Genomic DNA, 6,543 nt, shown 5'->3' on the forward strand with positions numbered 1-6,543 from the left:
AGTCTCTAGAAGCAAGTTAGTGCACACTGTGGTTATAAACTAAGAAAATTGAAGGAAGTCTCTAGAAGCATTTTTGTGCACACTGTGGTTATAAACCAAAACAGTTGAAGGAAGTCTCTGGAAGCAACTAATAATATCCCTGTAGGTCTCTTCTAACCTCTTACTATTTCTTACCTAACTTTAAGTAAAAAAGAAAAATAATTTTTGATACACATTTACTCCCCTCCCCCTCCTTGGACGTCCTTGATATTAATTATAATAAATGAAAAAGCAGATGGGTGTTAATACTAAACCAAAATAACAATAAGGCTTTATTTTATCTTACGATACCTTCAACTTTATTGGACGAGAATCACAGCGTGGGTGGTAAACAGATCTTGGTTACAGATAATTTCATGCAATACAAATATTTTTTTTTGCTTTATTGTGCAATACTTCGCCCCTAGCACCAGGAAAGATTTTCATTCTCTTAGAAAATAGCCTAAAACTTAAAGAAGATATTCTATGACCCACACGCCCAGGGAAGGGGTATGGGCCTTTGACTGTAAATTATTCTGATAACCAAAGTATCAAAAACTTTGAATACACGTCTCACATGTTGATTAGTTGATTTTTAATTAGTAGCGTCCAAACTTTTCAACCAATAATTTAAATAAACAAAAAACAACGTGTACTGTATGTTATGCATTTAAAGAAATTTTCACTGAATTTTGTGTGGATATATTTTTTTTGTTAAAATCAAGTTTGGTGCATCTAAATCTATCATAACTTTAATTAGATTTTCAAAACTTGTACCAAAATATATTTTGAGATTCATGTGCACTCATTTAGAAATTATTTTAAGTAGTGTAGAATAAATTTATTCAGTCTAGCTTTTTTCTCTCTTTCTCTCTCTGCTACTCTCTATATCTCTCTCTCTCTCTCTCTCTCTCTCTCTCTCTCTCTCTCTCTCTCTCTCTCTCTCTCTCAGTCTTTCTCTCTATCTTTCTCTCTGTTTCTCTCTCTCTCTGTCACTCTCCCTCTCTCTTTCTGTCGCTATCTCTCTCTCTCTCTCTGGACATTTATGAAATATTGATTGGTTGGTTCATTAAGTTGAGTATCCAAACGTTTCAATAATTATAATCAACAGTATATGTAATGTTGTATGTAATCATTAGGGATGTACATCAGTTAGTGTAATATGCAATATGTAAAAAAAGTTAAAATAAAACTAAAAATAACCCAAAAAAGGAAAAAATGTTTAACTACATCATTCCAAATAAACTGTTAAGTAAAGTTAAATCTCTAAGGAGAAGTAACTTAGTAACCTTAATTTCTTTTTTGCAGTTTTTAAAACAAAACTTTAAAAACCTTTCAATGAATGTCTAACTAAGATAAATATTCTGCAGTGACCGAGATCTTAAGCGTCAAACAAATGGATAGATACTTTGTATTAAACTTGTGTCTGCGCTCCTGGTATCTAGTAGTCTTGTAACCATCTTATTTTAAAAACAAGACAGCCTAAAACCTTCCTGGGACCGATGTGAAGTATCCTTGAAATGTATAACTAAAGCTTGATAGCTTCAGACTGAAAAGTCTTACTACTTTCAAGCCCCGCCACGTGCAAAATTAACTCTGATGAATTGAGCCATACTGATGAGCCCTAAAAGGGCGAAACACTGTGTCTATGGATATATAAGCTCGTTTGGTCAGGTATTAGGCTGAACTAGAGCACTCTCAGGGGAATGAAAAACCGTACTAATTAGCCATAAGTGCAAGGCCCCCAACTAATCATAAGTTGGTTGAGCTCTCTGGTCGAAATTTAATTCCTTACTCGTCATGGGGTAATGGCGCAATAGGTAGGGTGTTGGCCTGGTAATCTAAGGGTTCCCGGTTCAAGCCCCGCCACGTGCAAAATTAAATCTGATGAATTGAGCCATACTGATGAGCCCTAAAAGGGCGAAACACTGTGTCTATGGATATACTTTATATAATAGGATATATGTGTTAAATCTATTCATAAACACTTAAATTCCTATATAAAAGTACCAAGATGTCTGTCTGTGTCGAAAGATTAGGATATATGATATCTCTAACCGCTGAACCGACACGGAAGGACAACATTATTTTTATTAGAGGTTTCCTTCATCCTCCCAGTAGAAATCAAAAGCAATTAACAAATTGGGTATAGTTCCTTTCGTTAAAACACCTCTTTTGGGGCGTTTCGTCGTATTTTCACATTAGCTTTTGAACGGTTATTTTAAGTTAGGTTATGTTATGTTGGGTTAGGTGATTGCCCCGCAGGGTTAGGCAATGGGCCCCGCAGGGTTAGAGCCCCCCACAGGGGCTAGAAATAGGGAAAGCTACTATGGAAATACGAAAAAACGCCCCTTAAGAGACCATACCCAACAAATTTACTTCTGCTATATAAATGTGTTATTCTTTCAACTCATAGTTTGTTACTTTACAAATATAACTAGCGGCTGTGAGCCTAACATTAGGGCAGGGGCGTCCAAGCTTTTTATTTTGGGGGGGGGGGTAAATTTTTTTAAGGGGGGAGTAATTTGGTTTTTTTGGGGGGGGGGTAAAATGGCGCGTGAAGCGGTCCGCAAATTTTTTTTACCCCCCCCCAAAATTTTTACCCTGGGGGTAAAATTTGCTTGGGGGGGTAATTACCCCCCCTGAAATCTGTTGGCAGGGGTAAAATTTGTTTTCCCCCCCCAAAATTAACCCCCGGGGTAAAATTTTTGGGGGGGGTAATTTAAATTTTATCAAAAATTTAGTATTAAAAATTAAAAATTTTTTTGTTAGAGATTTTCTATTTTGGGGATGTATTTACCCCCCCAAAATTGTTTAGGGGGGGTAAATACCCCCTCCTAAATGGTTGGGGGTGCCTACGGGTAAAATGAAAAAATTTTTGGGGGAGGTAATCGCCACATTACCCCCCCCCCCCCCTTAGACGTCTATGCATTAGGGAGTAAGAAAAAGGTAGAAAAATACTCTAAAACTATCCCAAGGCTTAAATCTAAAATCACCCAGGAACCTATGTGAAACTCATGCAGTTCAGTACTTATTAAAATCTTAAGCTTCATACAATAAAAACTACACTTCTTTATTTAATAGGATCTTGTTATTCTAAGATGTAAGAGTACAACTTTTCCTTTTTTTACTGTGTATATTGTTGCTGGAATAGATTTATTACTCTAGATGGACTCTCAGTCACCAAATTTAAGAATTAATAGCTGAATTTTTGTTTATATTTAGTCACATATTATTCTTTTCAAAAATACGAACAACTACATATACTTTAGTATGATTAGATATCTAGATGTACTATATTTATTGTTGCTAGCTCTATATCTCAGTATGATTAGATATCTAGATGTACTATATTTATTGTTGCTAGCTCTATATCTCAGTATGATTAGATATCTAGATGTACTATATTTATTGTTGCTAGCTCTATATCTCAGTACTAGAGTTGGCTCGATAGATATAACTATCTTGCTATTGGCTAGTGTTCTATAAGTATATATCTATTTCTCAATAAATCAATTTTCCGCCCCCGCCATTACTATCTAAAAGAAAGTAGTTAATATTTAATAATTTAAATGATTTTTAGATTTCTTCAATTATATTTTTTTCAGTTTACCATCACCAAAGGGTTAATATGATTAAAATTTTAGTTTCAATATTTGAACACACAGGAAGTGTCGCAACAATCGAGTTCTTTTAAAACAGAGTTTTCTTAAATTTACTATATTATAAATTTAGATTTTCTTTTTTAAGATTATAAATTAAATACATCAATATAATGTAAATAGCAACATGAAATGAAAAAAATGAATTTATTTTTAATAAAGTAATTAATGGGTTTTATCGTTCTGGGCAATGAGAGTTTATTATGGATTATGGGAGCACTATGAGTTTTAAACGATTATTCCTTGGAAGATTTGAGCTCATTTATAGACATTTATTTCCTATATAGATCTGTCATGGATCTTGAAGCAATAAAGCAGGCCCTTTTGTAAATGTTAAAAATTGGAAGAATCTATTAAATAAAAGTTATCGCAAATATACTTAGTAAATGATTAGATATCTAGATGTACTATATTTATTGTTGCTGGCTCTATATCTCAGTATGATTGTATATCTAGATGTACTATATTTATTGTTGCTGGCTCTATATCTCAGTATGATTAGACATCTAGATGTACTATATTTATTGTTGCTGGCTCTATATCTCAGTACTAGTGACTTCGCCATTAGTATCTATGGGCTCTATATTCTATATATATCTCAGTATGATTGTATATCTAGATGTACTATATTTATTGTTGCTGGCTCTATATCTCAGTATGATTAGATATCTAGATATACTATATTTATTGTTGCTGGCTCTATATCTCAGTATGATTAGATACCTAGTTATACTATATTTATTGTTGCTGGCTCTATATCTCAGTATGATTAGATATCTAGATGTACTATATTTATTGTTGCTGGCTCTATATCTCAGTATGATTAGATATCTAGATGTACTATATTTATTGTTGCTGGCTCTATATCTCAATATCGCGCCCTTCATTTCTCTTTTAGCTCATTTCCCGTGAGAATAATTTCTCCTCGGAGTTCCACAGGGTTAAAGGGTTATATTAGTGGGTGTAGAATATACGTGGATGTTATGGCAGGTGAAAAATTGTCGCAATTATTAGTTAGGCCGTTTCTTCAGTACGATGGTCAGAGGAGATATTGTTATTTTAGCCCCCCGCTACAGAGTTCACTTTATTATAGAACATAAAAATCTGGTGTAAGATCCAAGCAATAATAAATTCATCGTTATATTTAAATTCATGGCTAGCGGCCACGCCCCTAGAGAGGGGCAGAGTTTAAGTGTACCTTACTTTTGAATTTTATTTTAAAAAAAAAATTAAATTTTTGCCAGGAAATTTGAGAAAATTTAAAGAAAAGTTTACATTTAACAGATTATCAATCCTTTTAATTCTGCCAACCTTTGAGAGAATTCGTCATCAGGTCATTCTACAATTTTATCTCTTTAATTGATACAATATCTTGTGTAGTGTTCATACTAAACATTATAATTTTATCTTCTTAATTGATACAATATCTTGTATAGTGTCCATACTAAACATTATAATTTTATCTTCTTAATTGATACAATATCTTGTATAGTGTCCATACTAAACATTATAATTTTATCTTCTTAATTGATACAATATCTTGTGTAGTGTTCATACTAAACATTATAATTTTATCTTCTTAATTGATACAATATCTTGTGTAGTGTTCATACTAAACATTATAATTTTATCTTCTTAATTGATACAATATCTTGGGTAGTGTTCATACTAAACATTATAATTTTATCTTCTTAATTGATACAATATCTTGTGTAGTGTTCATACTAAACATTATAATTTTATCTTCTTAATTGATGCAATATCTTGGGTAGTGTTCATACTAAACATTATAATTTTATCTTCTTAATTGATACAATATCTTGGGTAGTGTCCATACTAAACAATATAATTTTATCTCCTTAATTGATACAATATCTTGTATAGTGTCCATACTAAACATTATAATTTTATCTTCTTAATTGATACAATATCTTGTGTAGTGTTCATACTAAACATTATAATTTTATCTTCTTAATTGATACAATATCTTAGGTAGTGTCCATACTAAACATTATAATTTTATCTTCTTAATTGATGCAATATCTTGGGTAGTGTTCATACTAAACATTATAATTTTATCTTTTTAATTGATGCAATATCTTGTGTAGTGTTCATACTAAACATTATAATTTTATCTTCTTAATTGATACAATATCTTGGTTAGTGTCCATACTAAACATTATAATTTTATCTTCTTAATTGATACAATATCTTGTGTAGTGTTCATACTAAACATTATAATTTTATCTTCTTAATTGATACAATATCTTGTATAGTGTTCATACTAAACATTATAATTTTATCTTCTTAATTGATACAATATCCTGGGTAGTGTTCATACTAAACATTATAATTTTATCTTCTTAATTGATACAATATCTTGGGTAGTGTTCATACTAAACATTATAATTTTATCTTCTTAATTGATACAATATCTTGGGTAGTGTTCATACTAAACAATATAATTTTATCTTTTTAATTGATACAATATCTTGTATAGTGTTCATAATAAACATTATAATTTTATCTTCTTAATTGATACAATATCTTGACTTGAGAGTTGTGACTTCATGACTTTTTAAGTTTAGTAATTACAGTGTCCATACTAAACAATATAATTTTATCTTTTTAATTAATACAATATCTTGGATAGTGTCCATACTAAACAATATAATTTTATCTTCTTAATTGATACAATATCTTGGATAGTGTCCATACTAAACAATATAATTTTATCTTCTTAATTGATACAATATCTTGTATAGTGTCCATACTAAACAATATAAGTTTATCTTCTTAATTGATACAATATCTTGGGTAGTGTTCATACTAAACATTATAAGTTTATCTTCTTAATTGATAC

This window comes from Acartia tonsa, chromosome 2 (genome assembly GCF_053477335.1).
Source record: "Acartia tonsa isolate MP-2025a chromosome 2, ASM5347733v1, whole genome shotgun sequence".
Lineage (NCBI taxonomy): Eukaryota > Metazoa > Arthropoda > Copepoda > Calanoida > Acartiidae > Acartia > Acartia tonsa.